At 40.6% G+C, this 21,541-nt stretch overlaps 1 long non-coding RNA gene across 1 annotated transcript in view; it reads left to right on the top strand.

Annotated features, from left to right (window-relative positions):
* The window catches only part of LOC126933467 (uncharacterized), an 85,367-nt gene that overhangs the window by 18,607 nt on the left and 45,219 nt on the right, over window positions 1-21,541 (top strand). Inside the window, exon 2 of the long non-coding RNA XR_007718598.1 lies at window positions 2,089-2,182. This is a non-coding gene — a long non-coding RNA (uncharacterized LOC126933467). The remainder of the gene's footprint in view (window positions 1-2,088; window positions 2,183-21,541) is intronic.

Below are 21,541 nucleotides of genomic sequence, written 5' to 3'. Positions count from 1 at the left end.
CATCTAATCTGTACTTAGATACAGAAATCACACAAAACACACACACACAATAGGAGTCCACAATGTTTGATGCACTCTTTTGAAGGGAATTAAGACATGTTTCTTTTGTGTTTGGTTCTTATGCTTTAAAGTGAAATACACCTTCAGCTAGACCTGTCAAATCTCGCTTTCTTCCAATCATCACATCTTTATTTAATATTCATTCTCATTTTCTGACTCCCCCGCACTGCTGGGTTCCATCTCAGTTTGCATTAACTGGTCAGCTCCCCACCATAGGAGTAGGGGGAACAGTGCTCTGCACCTCCCTCTCCCCTGTACTCCCTCCCCTCCACCCACTTTCCAAACTCCCACAATGACATCCAAATCCACAGCTTCTCTCTTCAGCTGATGCTCTGCAAAGAAGCAGCAGAACCACTGCATCCAAGATGAGTGAAGGTGAAGTTAGAAGGAATGAGATTCTTTGAGAGGAGACCCAGGCAGTGGAGGGGCAGAGGTGAGATCTGAGCACAGCATGGAGGAATTTAAAGGGGAAAGAAGATGCATCCAGGATAGAAGATTCCTAAAGAATGTTTACGAAACAAGATGCTACTCAGTTTTTATTATATGAGAAAGCATGAATAGTGTCCCCTCGCCTACCCCAAATCTAGAAGTGAAGAGGCTCCAGAGTGCAGACTGAAACCACCCCCTCCCAGAGGAGGCCAGGCTCAGCACCAAGAGAGAGTGCAGTGGGGCAAACACCAGCAGTGATGCAGTCTGGTTTGTAGGGGGAAAAACAGAGGACAAACTTGAAAATCTAAGGTGCTGCTACTGTAAGTCACACAGATACAATCACTGCAGGCAGACATAAGCTGGGGCCAGTGCCTCAGGCCAGCATGGGAACAGAATACGAAGGAGGTCACAACACAGGCGATACACTGGGGCCAGGGGCCATGACATCTGGGTCAGGGTCTGGATGAGTGGTGATCCAGGGGACTGTCCACAGCCTTGGCCCTCTCCTGTCTTAGACGTGTCCGTTCCCTGACCCAGGTGTGCCCCTCCCCTGACCCCTGTGTGCCCCTCCCCTGACCCAGGTGTGACCCTCCCCTGACCCTGGTGTGACCCTCCCTTGCCCTAGGTGTGACTCTCCCTTATCCCAGGTGTGCCCCTCTCTTGCCCCAGGTGTGCTATCCCTTTCACTCAAGTGTGCCCCTCTCTCCTTGGAGTCAGCTCAGAGGCTTCCCTGCTTGTGGTGGCCCCTTCCTCCTCCATTCACAATTTGCAGTTAAGTGTCCTCTGCATTCCCATAGTTAATGAAGAAGAAAGAGCTTTAAAATAGCTTCTGAACAGTGAAAACCAGAAAAGAGTATAAAAGGTTAAAAATAACCTTGAGCATCTTTAAAAATGTAATTCTATGGATACACAATCTGTAGCTCTCAGCTGGCTCTGCAGAAAAGCCAGTGCTTTGCACTCCACGGCTGTGGTGCCTCCGTTTACTGTGACTGAAGAAAGGGCAGGTGCATTGACTGACAACCCTCCGTGCCAGGCAGTGCAAGGGTCGCTGGACTGATCCTCATTTACAATATTGATTCTGTAGAATGTTCCTCCTGACAGTGATTCTAAAACCCTTTGTGTGCATATGGATTTTATATAAAATTTCATTTTCTCTGAAATCGACCGAGCATCCAAATCTTGTTCCTGTTGGCAGCATCTCCCTGCAGGTGCCTGCCTGGACTTGGGTGGTTGCCAGTGTACTCTGGGTGGGCTGGTGTGGAGGCTTCAGGAAGCTGCATCCTGAGCACAGGGACCAGCCAGCCAAGTCCCTTTCCTGAGATGCCAGCCCGCGCTTGAGCTGTTCTCCACCCCTGCACTCTCTCCTCTCCCACCTACACCCACTCTTTTTTTTGTTTGTTTGTTTTTGAGATGGAGTCTTTCTCTGTCACCCAGGCTGGAGTGCAGTGTGCAATCTCTGCTCACTACGACCTCTGCTTCCTGGGTTCAAGCGATTCTCCCGCCTCAGCCTCCCCAGTAGCTGGGATTACAGGTGTGTGCCACCAGGCCAAGCCTCCTACTCCCTTTAGAGAAGTTAAACTTGTATTTTTTCTTTTTTAGCAAGAGAGAGACGCTGCAGGGTGCATCACAGATGATCCTGGGACAGATGGATCTCGGCATCACGGATGGCAGCATTCACTCCACTGGCCCCAGAGTAAGAAAGCTGTGTTTGGAGAGGGGTTAATGACAGCCTCCCAGCCCTCAGGAAGTTGGTCACCTTAAAGAAGGAGGCAGGGAGGGTGTGTTTTCCAAATCTAGTCCTGGAGATGCTTAAAGAGAAAGAACATTGACAGAACTCAGTGTCCAATGAGCAACTGAAGGGAAGTCTATGCTCCACCTCCGAAGGGCTGAATGTGTCCAGGGCCCACTGCAGGGTGGACATGGTGCCTTGGATTGCAGTGTGTCTGTATTTCCTGATCAGTTGGTTGTGTAATACTTCTCAGTTAAGCTAGGAAGAGAGCACCAACAGTCACTGGGCATGTTAGGAAAATTCATAGCTGGAAAGATAGAGAACGGAGTAAACAATAAAGAAGAAATACAAAAATTTGAAGACTTTTTAAGCAGAAGAAAACTAAAATACACAATCATTAATATCCTAAGGAGGATTAGAGATGGTATCATAATCATCAAATGAGAAATGTTATTAGAAACATTCAGAGGATAAAGAAGCACTCTTAGAAATTAAAAACCTGTGATCACAACTTAAAATTTGAGTTGAAAAATATTGTTGAAGATATCTTTTGGAAGCCAGAGCTAAAAGGCAAAGACAGAAAATATGAAAAGAAAAATACAAAACTTAGACGAGTAGTCTTGGAGCTTCATTATGTTAATAAGGAATCCAGAAGGAGAAGGTAGAGGAAATACAGGGAGTTAAGTCATTAAAATAATTCAATAAAAAATTTCCAGAACTAAAAGACATTATTTTCCTGATTGAAATAAAAAACAAGGGCCCAACGTAAGACACAACAGTGGGAAACTTCAGTTTAGTGTGAAAAGTTGTGGAGGCTGCAGATAAACGCGTGGGCCCAGCAATGAGCCATCTGCAGGGCAGCCATGAGGCCAGCCCAGCATGGCCGTGAAAGGGTTTCCACTTGCAAATTCTACAGCCAGCCCAACTCTCAATCAGCCTACACACATTCTCAGATATTATCAGGCACTTTCAGACAACATTCGCCTCTGTGCCCTTTTTGAGGATGCCGCTGGAGCAGGCGTCTCACCAAAGTGGAGTGGAGACCAGGAAGGAAGGAAGCAGGCATTTGGGAAAGGGGAAAGGGCTTTCCCAGGATGGTGGGTCAGGGAGGTCTCAGAATGATGTCTGTGCATCCAGTGGAGGATAGCTTGTCTAGACGCTTCCCTCTTCAGGAAGAAATGGGAGAAATTGCATGTGTCTGAAATCTTTGAGAGAAGATTTAGCATTGTATTAGTTGAGAATAACCAAATTAAAAACAATTATTAACTCTTGAAACAACAAAATCTTTGCTAAATAACAGGCTCATGGTTTATTCCATGTTGTATCTGTCAACTGAATTTGTACAACCACAAAAGTGTAAATGTTGAATATTGATCTAACCCCAGTTACCATGCAACCATTGGAGGATGATGGGGGCTGGGGGCAGGAGCAGGCTGAGTCCTGAGCTGCCTGGGTAGGAGCTCAAGAGAAAAGGGTCATTGCAAGCATGTGATGTAGAAAGAGGGAGCTATTGTCTAAAGTGTTGGTAAAGGAGGAAGAAGGATTGCCTCTGTGCAAGGATAGCTTTGGTAAAAAGTAAAGATTAAAACTAAAAACACATGAAGACAAATGAAAGATAAACCCTCCTGACAAAGTTGTTTGTGTGTACGTGAGTGTGATTTTATTATAGACTTTGCCTTCTTGTGCTCAGGGATGCTAGACAGCACTTCAGCATCAGGCCTAGGGGAGGCACGCTAGACAGAAATCAGCAACAAAAAGTGCAAAAATATAAAAATATGTCAGGAAATATGCTGCAAAAGTATGCTTGTTTACAGAAGGCAACAGAAGCAAGAGGCAGGCATGTGAACATGCATGTGGGAGACTCAGAGTTTTCACCACTCTGCACTTGGCCATGAGTGACCCAGGAAGTGCTTCAAATGTTGATGTTGGGGTTACCACCAAATTCTAGTGAACAGGTGAACTCTCAAATACCTTCTATCCTAGGGCCATTTAGTGGGGTCATTTAGTGCCATTTTCTGATTTCATTTTTCTGTCTGATTCATTTCTTCAGCTTATTTCATACTTGTATAATTTTATGATTTTATTCTATTCTGTTAAAATTTATTTCTCTAGTATATGTCTAAGTAATGCAGAATATATGTTTACATGCAGCATATTGAGAGGAAACAGGCATCACTAGACTAAGTCTCAACGTGTGGACAGCGTTGGTAGAAGCATACTTAGGGAGCTCATCTTCATGAGACACAAATTGGTTTCCTATCCCCGTTACTCCTTTCCCATCCTCTCCTTTAAAGTACTGAGGTTAGTCCCAGGTGGCTCTGTACAACTTCCCACAGAATGGTTATTTTATGCAAGAACAGAATCCTTGTCTGTTTTTCCTTCAAAGTAGTCATTTTAACCTGTGGCATTTATTAGAAAACAAGATTGTCTTAAAAGGAAAATTTTAAAAACATTCAATTTCTATTTATTTATGTTTATGTTTTTATCAAGTTGAAATTCACAATGTATGATCCACCATATTAAAGTGGAATTCAGTGATAGTGCATTCACCATGTTGTGCAGTTTCTAGCAAATTGTATTTTAAAAACGTTTTTATTACCCCAGAGAAACACTTTGTACCTAAGTAATCATGTAATGCAATGAGATGTAATGGGACAGAAACATTCAGAGAATAAAGATGAACTTTTAGAAATTAAAATCATATGATAGTTTGCTGAGAATGATGGTTTCCAGCTGCATGCATATCCCTACAAAGAACATGAACTCATCCTTTTTTATGGCTGCATAGTATTCCAAGGTGTATATGTGCCACATTTTCTTAATCCAGTCTGTCACCGATGGACATTTGGGTTGGTTCCAATAAAAAAAAATTAAAATCATACATGACAAAAAGTTACAACTCAGTGAAAGAGTTGGAAAACATTGTTGAAATCTTTTGGAAGCTAGAGCTAAAAGACAAAGAGATGAAAAATAGGGAAGAGAAACATACACAAATTAGACAACTAGTCCTGGCACTCCACTATGTTAATAAACCAGAATTCTGCAATGAGAGGACAAGAAAGAGAGGGAATCTCTGCTCCCTGGTAATCTCTAATCTGCTTTCTGTCTCTATGGATTTGTCTGTTCAAGATAAACCGTATAGAAGAAGTAATTCACTATGTGACCTTTTGTACCTGGCTTCTGTTACTGGGCATAATGTTTTTAAGATTCATCCATGTTATAGCAAAATAATATTTATGACTAAGTAATATTTAATTGCATGTGTACCACAATTTGTTCATCCCTTTATCTGTTGATGGACAACTGGGCTATTTCCATGTTTTGGGTATTGTAAATAATTCTGCTATAAACATTTGTGTGCAAGTTTCTGTGTGGACACATGTTTTTATTTCTCTTGGATATATACCTAGGAGAGTAACTGCTGGGTTATACAATAATTTCGTGTTTAAATTTTTGAGAAGTTGCTGGGGTGTTTTCCACAGCGATTGCATCATATGACATTCTCATCTGCAGCATTCTTGCTCCTGTTACACCACATCCTGTCAACACGTTTTATTCTTCATTTTCTTGATGAAAGCCATTCCAGTAGGTGTGAAGTGGTGTATCATTGTGGTTTTTGATTTGCAGTTCTTTAATGACCAGTGACAGTGAACATCTTTTTGTGTGCTTTTTGACCATTTGTATATTTTATTTGAAGAAATGTCCTTTGCTCATTAAAAAAATTTTTTTTGCGTTTTTTATTGTTAAATTGTAAGAGTTCTTTAAAATTGCTCTAAATATGAAAACTTCATGAGATACATAATTTTGCAAGTGTTTTCACCTATTCTATAGATTGCCTTTTCATATTCTTGATAATGTTCTTTGGTGTTCAAAAGCTTTTATGAAGTCGAACGTATCTATTTTTTTCTTTTCTTGCCTGTTCTTTTCATGCCAAATCTAAGACTTCATTGCCAAATCCAACATCAGAAGGTTTACCTGTGCTTTCTTCTAAGTGTTTTGTGGTTTTGACTCATGGTTAGGCCATTGATTAATCTTGAATTAACTTTTTGTGTATGTTAGGTAGGGATTGAAGAGACTTCTTTCCCTATTCAGTCTTGGTACCCTTGTGAAAAATCATTTGACCATAGATGTTTGGGTTTATTTCTGGACTGTAATTCTATTCCATTGGTCCACATCTGTGCCTAAGCCAGGATAACACTGTTTCGATTACTTTCCACAGTGACTGCATCATATGACATTCTTATCTGCAGTGTTCCTCTATCTTGTTCTTGACCTTATGGTGAAAGTTTTGAAATTGGGAATTGTGAGTCTTCCTACTTTGTTTTTCATTTTCAAGGTCGTTTTAGGTATTTGGGACTCCTTGCACTTCCAGATGAATTTGAGAATCACCTTTTGCATTTCTTCAAAAAAGACCATTGGAATTTTGATAGGAATTGCATTGAATCTGTAGATCACTTTGGGGAATATTCTCATACTAACAATATTAAGTGCAGTTCATAAACATGGGATATCTTCCCATTTATTTAGATCTTCGTTAATTTCAGCAGTGTTTGGTAGTTTCAGTGCACAAGTCTTTCACTTATTTGGTTAAATTTATTTCTAGGTATTTTACTCTTTTGGATACTATCATAAGTGGAATTGCTTTCTTATTTTTCTTTTCAAATTATTTATAGCTGGTGTATAGAAGCATAGCTGTTTCTTGGATGTTGATCTTGATGTTGATTTTGATGTTGAACACAGAAACATCACTGGATTTGTTTAGAAGCCCTAGTAGATTTTTGCTTGTTTGTTTTGTGGGCATGTGTGTGGTGTGTGTATATTCTATGGGATTTTCTGTATACATACTCCTGCCATCTGTGAATATAGTTTTATTTCTTCCTTTCCAATTTGAATGTGATGCTCTTATTTCTTTTCTAACCTATTACTCTTAAGATATCCAGGAAAATATTGAATAGAAATGTGAAATGTTCATTCTTATCTCGTTCTGGACTTTAGGGTGAAAACTTTCACAATAAAGTATGAGGTTAGTTGTGGAGTTTTCAATTGTCCTTTATCATGTTAAAGAAGTTACCCTCTATTCCTAGTTTGTTGAGTGTTTTTATCATAAAATGCCATTGAACTTTGTCAAATGCTATTTCTGCATCTATTGAGTTGCTTGTGTGTGTGTTTCCTTTATTCTATCAATGTGATTACATTGATTGAATTTTTTGTATTGAGCTACCCTTGCATTCTGGGGATAAATCTTCTGTTATCTAATCCCTTTATGGTATACAATCCTTTTGATGTGTTGATGGATTCAGTGTGCTAAGTGATGGTGCTAATCTTTAAAAATGTTGACGTCTTTGTTATGTCAGCTAGATTGAATTGTATTTAAAGACCCAAGGCTAGTTACTTGGATAGCCATTGGTCACACATTTGCTAGTTGGGCATTTCACAGAAATGGATATTAATCAAATTAAAGAAAACAGGCATTGGTAAATGGATTTCTGTTTCTAGGCATTTTCAATTCCATAATAGATTATTTACTATACCTGGTCAGCAAGTCTGTAATGCTAGAATGAATACATACTAGGTTTATAGGTTTTAAAAAATGAGAATAGTAAACCATTTATCATTTTTATCTAACTTCTTTTACAGACCATATAGACATATGAAATCTGACTTAATATGAACTGCTACTTTTTCTTTTTTCTAATAGTAATTTCGAATCACATTTAGCTTTTTTCTCATTAAATATTTCCTAATTATTATTTTATTATGCTTTTGTTTTATATGTATGAAGAACATAACATTCATTGACTTTTGATTTTTCTCTGTAACATTATCTTCAGCTATTGAATTAGTTTTCCTTTTGATGTTAGTTTCCATTTATCATTTGGGTTACCAAAGTAACGATTTCTTACAGTTATGTCTTTGTTAATAATATTTAGAGCTTTATAAAAAATAGTATATTTCTTAAAGCAGTTATATTTTCCCAAGATGTTCTTTAAAAAACTGTGGTGCATGCATATATATTTATATCTATTTTCTTTAAGTTGGTATATTCTTCTTTCCTCATATGCTTCTGAAGATATTACAGGGTAAAACTCTTATTTTATACTTTTGAAAGTGATCTCCTCCAATAATAAATGAAAATTGAATACAGTTTTTGATTTCCTTTCATTTTAGGTAATTATCTGTTAGAATTTGATTTATCATACTATACAGTTTTGCTATGAGGACAATTAAAATAATTAAAATGAAATGTGTGTGTATGTAAAGTCTTTTTCCCTCCTTATCACACTGTATCACTGTGAGTTTTTCCAGTGTCTGACACTTGGCTCCAATGTCAGTTTCTTAATTTCAGGGCTGGGTCTTCACCTCTGTCTCCACTTCTAAGTTAGTGCAGGGCTTGGCATGGGGAAATTTCCTTCTTTTCTCTTCCTCATTTTCTGTTTCTTTTCTTCTTATTTTTTCTTTGTTTTTCTTCACCTCTCCCATTCTTTTGCCACCTTTCCTTCCTACATGTTTATTGAAAAATCATGTACCCTTAAGTAGTGATTTTACATCTTATTCCCATCCAGATAATATATTTTAATATATGCCTTTGATTGTATCCTAAAATGCTGTGATATTTAGTTTGCTTGAGTGAATTGAATAATGAATTTTATAAATTCTGCAGTACCCTGGAGGTAGTTCCAGCTACTGTTTGAAATACTTTCCTTTTCATAGTATCCCTATACTTCTCATACAGTATCTTGCAAAATAAAAAATAACATAACTAAGAGTATAATAAATGTACCTTGATAATCCTGATTGGTTATCAGAAGAAAATTTGGTAACTGCTTTGCATCCTTTACACTCTGGTTACATCCTCATTCTCAGGCTGAAGCTACTTGTTTTGACAACTGTAATCTAATTAGTTGGGGATTAGAAAACAGTAACATCTCCTTAACACCCAAGAGGGCACCTAGGATGAAATAGACCCTTTCAAACATGATTCCTTGTGGGTGACTGTATGGCTTTTCCATACATGAGTCAAACACAGCAACAGCATATTTTATCTAGGACATTTCCTTTAGTCACAAAGACCTGTTCGTCTGATGCAAATTTGAGTCATGTGCCTTTGACCTTCAAGAGCCCTTCAATGCCTAGGAGACATCCCTCATTTCTTAAGTTGTTCTTAGAACAAGGAATTCACAAGAGTAACGAATCCAAACCTCAGATGTCAGAGGTCAGACTGAGAGCCAGAGCTGGCTGTATGTTACGCTTGGCCAGACTCTTCCCTCCTCTCCATCCTTCATATTCTCCGAGGATGCAGGCTTAATATCCTCATTATTTTGTCAGCTGCAATTTACCAAAGTCATAAAAAGCCACACCACCCATGTGTCTTTGAAACAGACAAATTCTTTCATAAAAATATACCCTGGAAAATGGGAGCTGTATTTTTGAAAATAAATATTCAAACTCTAAGACTCATATTGAAGTAAAAAATAATATTTTTCCAAGCCTGGCTGAAGATAAATTATCTGACTAATTAAGAATATAATAGCAATTCTTTTTGATGAAGACTATGTTTTCTTTGAATCCTGAAGGAAGGTACAGGTGGAGCGAGAAGAGAAGCCCAGGGAAGAGCGGTGGCTACGTTATAGCCAGACGTCACCATTAGTTCGTTCCCAAAGAATTCAAAGACGCCAGACATGGGGGCTCATGCCTATAATCCCAGCATTTTAGGAGGCTGAGGTGGAAGGATCGCTTGAGCCCGGGAGTTTGAGACCAATCTGGGCAACATAGTGAGACCCCCATCTCTAAAAACGTCTATAAAAATTAGTGTTGGTGTGTGCCTGTATTCCCAGTTCTTCAGGAGGGTGAGGCAGGAGGATCACTTAGGGCCAGGAGGTCAGGGCGACAGTAGGCTGTGATCCCACCACTGCCCTCCAGCCTGGGCCACAGAGAGAGACCCTGTCTCAGGAAAAATAATAATTCAAATATATTAAAATACAGAGAACCCGGATCACAGTGCACATAATTTGACTTCCTTTTGGTGACTCAGAGTTGTGCTGCAGGGTCGGCTTCACGCTCAGGAGAAAGCTGGTGTATTTGCAGTGACGTCATCATGCAGCCTAGGAGATCCTGCCTCACCCAAAACCCCAGTGTCCAGTTGTTTACCTAAAATTTATCTCTTCATGTCAAAATAATTTGTCAGATATGCAACGTTAGAAGTAACAGAACTCCAGATGACAAAACCCGGACAAATCAGTTTTTACTGTGTTTTCTTGACTATGATATTATTTTTAAATAACCATTTTATATTGCATTGAAATTAACATTAATTTTTTAATTGGAAAATTTCTGTATTTATGATGGGCAACATGATGTTTGGTACATATTTATATACATACACTGTGGAATGGCTAAATCAAGCTGATTAATACATCCATTGTCTCACATACTTACTATTTTTCCTTTGTGGTTAGAACGTTTAAAATATACCATCTTAGCAATTTTCGAGTATATGTTACATTGCCACTAGTTATAGTCACCGTGCTGTGCAACAGACCTTGGAACTCATTCTTCCTGTGCAGCTGAATTTTGCATCCTTTGACCAACATCTCCCGTGCCCTCTCCCTGGCCCTGGTACCCGCCCTTCCACTCTCTGCTTCTCTGAGTTCAGCTGTCTTGGATTCCACATTGAAGTGGGATCATGTGGCATTTGTCTTTCTGTGCCTGGCTTATCTGATTTAACATAATGTCCTCCAAGTTCACTCATGTTGTTACAAATGACAGGATTTCCTGCTTTTTCAAGGCTGAATGGTAATGGTATGCCATTGTGTACTATGTTTCTTTTGTCAGTTCATCTATTGGGGGCACTCAGGTGGATGCCACACCTTGGTTATTGTAAACCATGCTACAGTGAACACAGGACTGAAGATATTTTTTAGATCCTAATTTATTTCTTTTGGATACGCCCAGTAGTGGAGTTGCTGGGTAATATGGTTCTATTTTTAATGTTTTGAGGAAACTCAAAACTTTTCATAATGAGGGCCAGGCGCGGTGGCACACGCCTGTAATCCCAGCATTTTGGGAGGCCGAGGTGGGTGGGTCACCTGAAGTCAGGAGTTTGAGACCAGCCTGACCAACATGGTGAAACCTCATCTCTATTAAAAATACAAAAATTAGCCAGATGTGGTGGGGGGGTGCCTGTAATCCCAGTTACTGGGGAGGCTGAGGCAGGAGAATTGCTAGAATCCGGGAGGTGGAGGTTGCAGTGAGCCGAAATCGTGCCGTTGCACTCCAGCCTGGGGGACAGAGCGAGGCTCCGTCTAAAAACAACAACAACAACAACAAAAACACTTTTCATAATGGTTGTATCAACTTACATTCTCACCAACAGCGTGAAAAGGTTCCTTTTCCACCAATTCCTTACTAACACTCATCTTGTTTTTTGATAATAGCCTTTCTCGCAGGTGTAAGATGGTATCTTATGACTTTTATTGTATCTCCTTGATGATTAGTGATGAACGTTTAAAAATATATACTCGTTGGCCATGTGTATGTCTTTTTTGGAAAAGTATCTCTTTAGATATTTGCCTATTTTTAAATTAGGTTATTTGTTTTATAGCTATTGAGTTTTTGAGTTCCTTATGCATTTTGGATATTAATGTCTTATCAGATGTATGGTTTTCAAATATTTTCTCTCATTCCATGGATTTTCTCTTCATGCTATTGTTTCCTTTTCAGTATAGAAGTTTTTTTTTTTTAATTTGATGCAATCTCATTTGTCTATTTTTCCTTTTTTTGCCATGCTCTTAGGGTCATCTCCAAAAAATCATTGCCCAGATTAATGTCACACAGTGTGTCCCCCATAATTTCTTTAAAGCAATCTGTAGATTCAATTTGATCCCCGTCTGACATTTTTCACAGAAATAGGAAAAGTAATCCTCAAATTTAATTTGGAACCCCAAAAGACCTCAAATAGCTAAAGCAGTCTTGAGCAGAAAGAACAAAGCTGGGCACATTACATTACCTGACTTCAAGATATATTACAAACCTATAAATATATACATATCAAAACAGCGTGATACTGGTATAAAAACAGACACAAAGCCCAATGGAACAGAATTGAGAGGACAGAAATAAATTCGTGCATTTATAGTTTATTGGTTTTTGACAGAGGTGCCAAGAGTACACAATGGGGAAAGGACAGTCTCTTCAGCAAATGGTGCTGGGAAACTGGATGTCTGGAAGAATGAAGTTAGAGCCTTTTTTTCACACCACAGACAACAATCAATGTAAAATAGACTAAAGATATGAGGCTTGAAGGTAAAAAACTTGGTTGGGATTTTTAAAAAATTAAATTTAGGATGAAAAAGAATCTGGAATTCAATTGTCTTTTTCTCTTTCTTTCCTTCTTTCATTCTTTCCTTCTTTCTTTCTTTCTTTCTTTTTCTTTCCTTCTTTCTTTCTTTCTTTCCTTTCTTCCTTTCTTCCTTCCTTTCCTTCCTTTCCTTCCTTTCTTTCTCTTCCTTCCTTCCTTCCGTTCTTCCGTCCGTCCTTCCGTCCTTCCGTCCTTCCGTCCTTCCTTTCGGATCTGGCTTTTCTATCCAGACTGGAGTGTGGTGTCGTGATCACAGCTCACTGCAGCTTCAAACTTCTGGGCACAAGCAGGCCTCCTGCCTCAGCCCCCCAAGTGGCTGGGACCACAGGCCGCCACGCCCAGCTAATCTTTATGTATTAATTTATTGACTGGTAGAGATGGAATTGCTTTCTATTAAAGTAGGGAACCACAACCTTTTGAAAGCAGTGGCCTGTGTCTTAGATTTTTGGTAAGGTATATATTTTAGGGCTAGGTATACATAGTAATCAAACATCAAGGTTTAACATATATTAAAACTTAAAATCTGTCCTCAAAACATCAAAACAGTTTTAAAAATGAATAATGGAGTAATAAAAATATTCATATGCATGACAGAAATGTTAATTTCCATAATATGTAATGAACCATTGCAAATTAATAAGAAAAATTCAAATGAATCACCAAAAATTTCAAAAATAAAATAAATTGCTTTAAAAAGTAAGAAAAAATGTAAGCTTCTTAGAAATAAAATACATTAAAGTTAAAATTTGGCTACATCGCCAAGTGGACGGCTCTCACAGTGTCCTCATCAGTGCTGCAGGACACAGGGAAATGTACCTTCTCATAAACAGCTTGTGGGAATGAAGATTGGTCAAAATTTTGGGAGGTAATTAGACAAAATATTTTTAGAGTCTTAAACATGTCCACACCTTTTGACCTAGTAATTCCATTTTTAGAAATATATCTTGACATGTGCACATCTCTGTGGGTTTATATCAAAGTTGTCCAGTGATGCATTTTTGTAGCCTAATGCATGGAAAATCACCTAGCTGTCCAGGCATAGAAGAAAAAGTAAAAATAATATGGCACAGCTTAAAATGGAATGCTGTACAGACATAAATATTTTTTAAAACCATTTAAAGCCATGTGTAACTGCTCATGGCAGATTGCCTAGTAAAAAATCAGAAAAAATGTATGCAGAGCAATTTTCAGTAAGTTCCAGGATGCCTGCGGGATGTGGCGTTGCTGCTGTGGCTGAGTGAGTTTGTGGTCAGAAAGAGCTCTTAGCGTGGCTCCCAGCCCCCACTCCCTGACTGAATGGAGCCTCGCTTGCCTCCTGGGCCTCAGTTTCCCCATCTGCTGCCTGCATCTTCGAATTGCTGTTGGATTAAATGAAATCACAGACCTGGCTTCCAGTGCAGAACAACTCTTCAATGAATGGTAGTTTTTACTGTTATAGTTCTCGTTACTACTATCATTGTTATTCCTAAACCAAAAATACGAATATACCCCAAATATTAGCAATGACTACTCTGAGCAGTTAGCTTACTCTTGTTTACAGTGTTTATTTTTACAATTACACTGTACCTTCTTATTTACATAATCAATGAGTTCTATAATCAATGAGTTCTTTTACTATCAGAGTAAAATTAAAAAATTCTCGTTATGTGTTTCCTAACAGCTCCACAGTCTCATTTTAGACTTTTTTTCTCTTTCAAAGAAATTAATCTTTCTGAAAATAAATTCCTTACAGTGAGTTGTTAGACTCCAGTAGTTATGAATCTTTCTGAAAATAATTTTAAAATTTTTTGTCTATTATACTTAATGCTTTAATTCATGTTATATATTGAGAGAAAGAAATTGTATTAAACATATAAAAACATATATTTCCTTGGGGGTATTTTAAGTGTGTTCTTTTTACATATTTGTCAGTTACTGTACAATTATAATACTTTAAAAATTATTATAACTTTAAAATACATTTCAATATCAGTTTGTATAACAGGCTACTGCTTGCATTTTAAATAATGATTTAGAATTAACTTTTTACCCTGGCCTTTCCTCTGTGCACCTCATCTCCAGCATCTCTTTCTCTTCTTATGAGGACGCCATCCTGTTGGATGAGGGCCCCACCCTTGTGCCCTCCTGGAACCTTTACGCCTTCTCAAGGCCCCGTCTCCAATAGGGCAGTGAGAGCTTCCACACACAAATCAGGGGGAGGCAGATGCAATCCGTTCCTTAATAGACAATCTGATATTTCTCATCGTCTAGTGCGTGATTGAACAGACTTCTGAAGTCTGAATCTGCCTTCGTAAACAGATTTCTTTAGACATGTCTATGTTAAGTTGTTTTTGATTCTCGCTAGTAGTTGTTTCCTATCATGATTTTTTCATTCTTGGTCTCTTCACTTTGATCCATGTCATGGTGGGGGGGAACTTCCCTTAGAGGACACTTCTCAGGAAGGTCCCATGAGTGGGAGCATTTTGAGCAATGCTACTTAACGCTTATTGGATGAAACACATCTTGCTGGTTAAAACTTTCTGTAGTCATGCGTTCTCTTCCAAACGTTGGGAGGCCTTATTTCATGACATTTTGACGTTTAACTTTTAGGGGGAAAATGAAGTTTTGGTTGCTGGGTAGGCAGTCGTCCTCCTTGCCCAGTTGCTGGTAGATTTTAGACTTTTCTTGGTTATTATTGTATACACACCTCTATTTGTTGCCAGTCTTCATTGATCTTTTATTTTTGGTTTGTTTTGCTTTTGTCTGGAGTGACTGCACACATTGCTTTTCAGCTCAAGATGGCTGGCTTTTTATTTTCTTATTGATATATAATGTGCATATTTATGGGGCACGTGCAATATTTTCACACATGCATAGAATGTGCGATGATCCAATGAGGGTATTTATGATACCCACCACCTTGAATACTTACTATTCCTTTGTATTGGGAATGTTGTAAATCTTCTAGCTATTTTGAAATACACGATCTGTTGTTGTTAACTATAGTCACCTTACTGTTCTACAGACACTAGAATATATTCCTTTTATCTAACTGTGTCCATTAACCAGCCTATTTCCATCCTCCCTCCCCTACACCCTTCCCAGCCTCTGGTATCCATCGTTCTACTCTCTACCTCCATGAGATCGTCTTTTTCAGCTCCCACATGCAAGTGAGAACATGTGATGTTTGTCTTCCTGTGCCTGGCTTATTCCCCTTAACCTAATGCTTCCAGTTTCATCCACATCGCTGCAAATGACAGAATTTCATGCTTTTTTGTGGCTGAATAGTATTCCAATGTGTGTGCATGTGTGTGTCTGCATGCGTGTGCCTGTGTCTGCATGTGTCCTTGTGTGTCCTTGCGTGTGCCTGCAGGTGTCCTTGTGTGTCCTTGCATGTGCCCACGTGTTTGCATGTGCCTGCATGTGTCTGCGTGTGTGTGCCTGCGTGTGTCCTTGTGTGTCCTTGCGTGTGCCTACGTGTGTCTGGTGCATGTGCCTGCGTGTGTGTGCATGCACCTGCGTGTGTCCTTGTGTGTCCTTGCGTGCACCTGCGTGTCTGCGTGTGTCCTTATGTGTCCTTGCGTGCGCCTGCGTGTCTGCGTGTGTCCTTATGTGTCCTTGCGTGCGCCTGCGTGTCTGCGTGTGTCCTTGTGTGTCCTTGCGTGTGCCTGCGTGTCTGCGTGTGTCCTTGCGTGCGCCTGTGTGTGCCTGCATGTGTGTGCCTGCGTGTGTCTACGTGTGTGCACCTGCGTGTGTCTGTGTGTCTGTGTGTGCTTGTGTGTGCGTATGCATGTGAGTGTATGCGTGTGTGCATTTTTTGTGTGTAAATATGTATGTCACATTTTCTTTACCCGTCCATCTCTGATGGACACGTAGGTTGATTCCATTACTTTGTTATTGTGAACGTTGCTGCTATCTTCATGGGGTGCAGGCATCCTTTGACATTCTGATTTCCTTTCCCTGGAGGGATGTCCAGCAGTGGGATTGCTGGATCCTATTTTTTCTAAGTTCTATTTTACTCTTAGTTTCCAGAGAAGCCTCTATAATTCACACCGGACTAGAAACACAGCATCAGATGCAAGATTTTCCCCCACAGAAGGCTAACTAATCACCAAATAAACTATGTGCATTAGGAAAATAAAAAATAAAGGCTTGCAAGTCAGGTGACAACGAGCAGAACTGTACATTCTCCTAAAGGAAGGGAGGAAATAACTGGGTGCGATCACACAACCCACCCTTCCGAGAATGATTTCAGAAAGAGAAACTGGTTGGGTGTCTTCAAGGGGATAATTTTGCAATAAGAAACTCACCTGTTAGGTTACCACTTTTCTTCTGGCCCAAAAGAGGCTACAGCTGTGGCCATCGGATAGAAAAGTTGCTGGTGCGCCGCCGGCAGGAAGGCGAGTTAATGCCGGGGAGTCGCCCGTCCTTTGTCTGTTGTCTTTCCATGTCTCCAGTCTCTTTCCGTGGATCCCAAGTGATCCTGGGGAAGGTTCTATTTCCTGTTCTTACAGATGCCCACTTTGTTCTCAGGACTTTCTGAGCATGCCTCTTGCTGCTGTGGAATTCTTGCTCGCGATCTCCGCACATCCTACTCCCCCTCTCGTCTCTTTCCACTCCCCGTACACACGTGCACCTGTGGTGACTGTGCCTCCCGGGGTCCGCGCACTGCTGGTCCACACCACCCTCGTGGTTTTCACGCACACGCGCCTGCCCAAGGTTTGCTTGAGGTTGTGGCCTCTGAATAGTCCAAGAAAGGCTGTGCAGGCCAGGAGGCAGGTGGTGTTCCGGCTGCTGTGAGAGCCCAAAACACGACAGAATGAGGATGACAGGCAGCTGGACATCGGGAGGGAGATCTGCTGAGAGATTCAAGGCTCCTTTCCTCTCTGCAGCAGCAGGAGTTCTTGGAGGGAGGAGGGACAGCTGGGCATGTTTTCTTTACTGCAGCTCCCTCGGCTGCACGACGAGGAAAGATGCTGTGTGGTCCGTGCCCTGCAGGGTGGACCCTGCCTTCCATGTTCACATTTCCCGCTTCTCCTTTCACTCATGGCTTCATGGGGAGGAGCGGGAGACCTCAGGGAGTGTGGAGAGGTGTCACGATTGCATTTACATCGCTCCGTAAATTCCTACTTGCCACTTCCGTTCACTGTCTTCTGCCCGCACCCTTTCTCACTTGCTTGGGATGGGGAATTTAAAGAAGGAAAAGATAATTGAATTAGGTCAAAATTCTATTGATATTTAGGAAAACCTGGGCATGTAATTGTTTGATAAATGTCAGTTCAATATGACAGAACTTAAACTTTTTAAATATTTTACTACATAAAGATTTAAGTGTGTAGAAACAGTAATATTTTAAATTTCTAATGATAAAGAAAAGGCTTTCACTACTTGTTTGAGTTACTTTGTTAATTTGATCCTCCAAGTCTAAAATTTGGGATTTAGTTTACAATCTAGAGAGACCACAGATTCCATGAATAATTTCAACTGGCTGTGTGACTTTTGACAGCTGCATCAGCCTCTCTGGGTTTCTAATTATCTCTCAGGTACAGGCTGCAGCAACTGACTGACTTACATGGGTACGGCCAGCTGCACTGGGCAGCAGGTACTGGACTCATTTCACCTACAATCTGCAACAGCAAGTGGTCTTTTGACCATTCGTGTGGGGGCAAGGACTTGTGTTCACCTTCGTAAGTCTGTGGGAGGGTGAGGAGGGGCTTTCTTCCAAGGGTATGGGGCCTGTGGTCATTCCATGTAAGCCAGGGGTTCCCAACTATGGGCAAGTTTGCCAGGAGACGTCCGGCCCTTTCTGGGGACATTTTGTTTGGGAACACTGGGGGCGGCACTGTCATCTACTAGATGGAGACCAGGGATGCGGCTGAACATCCCCCCACAACAGAGACCCGTCTAGTCCAAATCGTCAGCAGTGCTGAGGCTGAGAGGCAGACATGAGTCAAGGAACTGTGATGTGGTTCTTTCTGCCTTTGATGACTCTGGTGTCTGTCATTTTGCTGAACAACTGATGCCTTTGAATTTATCCTTGATGTAGCTACAAAGCTTCAATAGCACAGAAGACCACTTCAATTTTTTTAGTACGTGTATTTTTTCCACAAATGCTCAAAGTACACGTAATAAAAATGCTTTAGTTGTTCCAAAAAATAATGCAGTTTGTTTCCAAACCCTAATATTATACTTGAAAGTGACCCTAAATCCATATGGTCCACATGGAAAGGGGGAAAGGGCTCTTTCATGAATATTTTTTAGCTTGAGACCTTACCAATATCGTATTTCAAATGACAATATTCCCAGGAATTTCAAAGGGTGGTATAATTAGAATCATGAAAATTTCGAGCTGGAAAAAGATTTAGGGATCATACAGAATTCAAGATGCTCAGCCAGACTGTCCCAGCATCTTAGGTCAAGTATCTGGGTCCAAGAGGTTAAGTCCTAACAGTAAGTCCTAAGGTCAGTCCCAACAGTACCCAGGGCGGAGCCGGGGCCCAGAGCCTGCAGGTCATCTTCATCCCCACCGAGCTGCTTCCTCTGTCCCATCGTGAGAAAAGAGTGTTAGGAAGCAGACTCACTCCTGTGTGTGTCTTCAAAACTAATTCACATTACCTGATCCTAAAATATATGTATTGTATCTGAAAGACACACATCAAAGATGTGGTTGTTGAGAAAATAGAATTTCGTGTCAGGATGCAGTAGGATTTGTAACACAGCTCATTATCGTAAGGATTCCTGGGTTTTACGCGAACCGTTTCCCTGATGTCCTGCTCAGGGGCATTAAGGGAGTGTCGTGTTTGCTGGGGCCAAGATTCAAGATGAAAGGAAGCATTTTTCGGGCTGAGTGGCACATGGCAACGGCATGGAATAAATCTGCTGTGTGAACATTATGATCCAAATTGACACCAGGTATCAGTATTTTAACAGGGCTCGACGACGTGGCTTGTCTCTGGCATTGTATGTTCCTGTACACGTCATTGAGCTCTGCCTTTCCCAGCATCCATGGTGAACCTGGAGCAGCGGTGGCACTGGAGACCCTGGGAGCAAGTCACAGGCTCTGGTCTTAGGGATTCCCAACCCAGTGTTGGTGGAATGTGTTACTCAAATAAAGCCAGAGATCGAGATGTAATTGAAATTTATATCAAGGGCTCTAGTAAACAGGCAGGCGTGATTGGCAGCGCTGATTTAGATCCAGTGGTCAAGGACAGTGCTTGGAAAAAGTGTCACTTGAAACATGAATACAAATTAGTTAGCAAGAGGGGGCCAGAGGGGCACTCCAGGCAGAAGGCATGACATTCCTTGTATTGGGTGACAAAAAATAGAAGCTACTCTTTCACTCTGCAATCAGTGAACACACTGTGATTTAATCAGCATCCTAAAAGTCACTGTGTCCCTCTCAGCTGGGGCTGGTTAGTAGGGCCCAGTGGAAAGAAGTGCAGGCTGTGGAGTGAGGCTGACCTGGGCCCTGGTCCACCTGCAGAATTTGCTCCCTGTGGCATCCTGGCATGACACCAAAGCTGTCAAAGCTGCGTGGGGTGCATAAAGTGGGGTGCTGGAGAATGATGAGAATGACAACCCCTATCTCTCGAGGTCTTTCGAATCAGCTCCCGGGCCCTGTAGGTCTGAACTCTCCCCAACCCCACTAACTCCTTGACCTTGTCTTTGACCTCCCCTGCTGCAGCTGACCTGGCCTGTGCCCTCCCTGAAGCTGCTCTCCAGGCTGTGGATGCCGTGACCTTCCCACTTTCCCTGCTAGCTTTCTCCCAGCTTCAGGTCCACACTCAGAAGCCTCTGCTGCGAGCCCCAGGGCTTGTGTTTTAAACTGCAGCCCCCACTGCCCCACACTCCTATCACCTTTCCTTCGTTTATTTTCCCAGGACTAATTAGCTGTGATTCTCTACATTTTCTTTCTTTATTGTGTCCCCAGCTAGAATTAATCTTCAAGAAACCAGGAATTTTCATTTGCTTTTTAATCAGTGCTAAATCCAGCACTCATAAAAGTAACTGGTAAATAAATTGACACTGAACAGATATTTGTTAAAAGAATAAACTTCCAAGGCTTCTGGGAACCTTAGGGATTATGGGTACAAAGTGTCTGCTGTAGTGCCTGACATAGGGTAAGTGCAGAAAAGTGATAAATATTTTTGTATTTTAATATAAAAATTAGCATTTAAAAACTGGTGACAATGCATCCTTTGAATATTATTTTTTTAAATGAGAACTTTCTGGACAGTCTTCTCAATCAGTGGTGTTGGGAAAACTTGATATCCACATGCAGAAGAATGAAGTTGGAGCCTTACCTCACACCACATACAAAAACGTAATTCAAAATGGATCAAAGGCCTAAATATAAGAGTATATGTATAAAATTCTTAAAACATAGAGAAAAGCTTCATGATATTAATTTAGCAGTAGTTTCTTGGGTATGACATCAAAAGTACAGGTAACAAAAGAAAAAATAGATTAACTGGACTTTATTAAAATTGAAAACTTTTGTGCATCAAAGGAAATTATCAACATAGTGGATAGGCAATCCATATAATTGGAAAAAATATTGGCAAATTATAAATCTGATAAGGAATTAATTTCTGAAATATATAAAGGACTCCTACAGCACAACAAGTACAGAAAACGACCAGCCTAATTAAACTATGGGCAAAGGAGTTGAGTGGACATTTCTCCAATAAGACACATGGATGGCCAATAACTTTATTGCACATGAAAAGATGCTTAACATCAGTAACCAAAGGAAATTCAGATCACAACCGCCATGAGGATACCACCTCATACCTATTAGGGTGGCTCTTACCAAGCAAACAGAAAATAGCAAGTGTGACCAGGATGTGGAGGAATTGGAACCCTTTCACACTGATGAGAATGTGAAATGGTGCAACCACTGCAGAAAACAGTATCGGGGCTCCTCAGAAAACTAAACATAGACTCCCCACATGATACGGTAATGCTGCTTCTGGTTATATACTGAA

Source organism: Macaca thibetana, chromosome 13 (assembly GCF_024542745.1).
Source record: "Macaca thibetana thibetana isolate TM-01 chromosome 13, ASM2454274v1, whole genome shotgun sequence".
Taxonomy (NCBI): domain Eukaryota; kingdom Metazoa; phylum Chordata; class Mammalia; order Primates; family Cercopithecidae; genus Macaca; species Macaca thibetana.
Note: the sequence above shows the minus strand (reverse complement) of the source record. Positions and strands in the feature narration are given on the sequence as shown.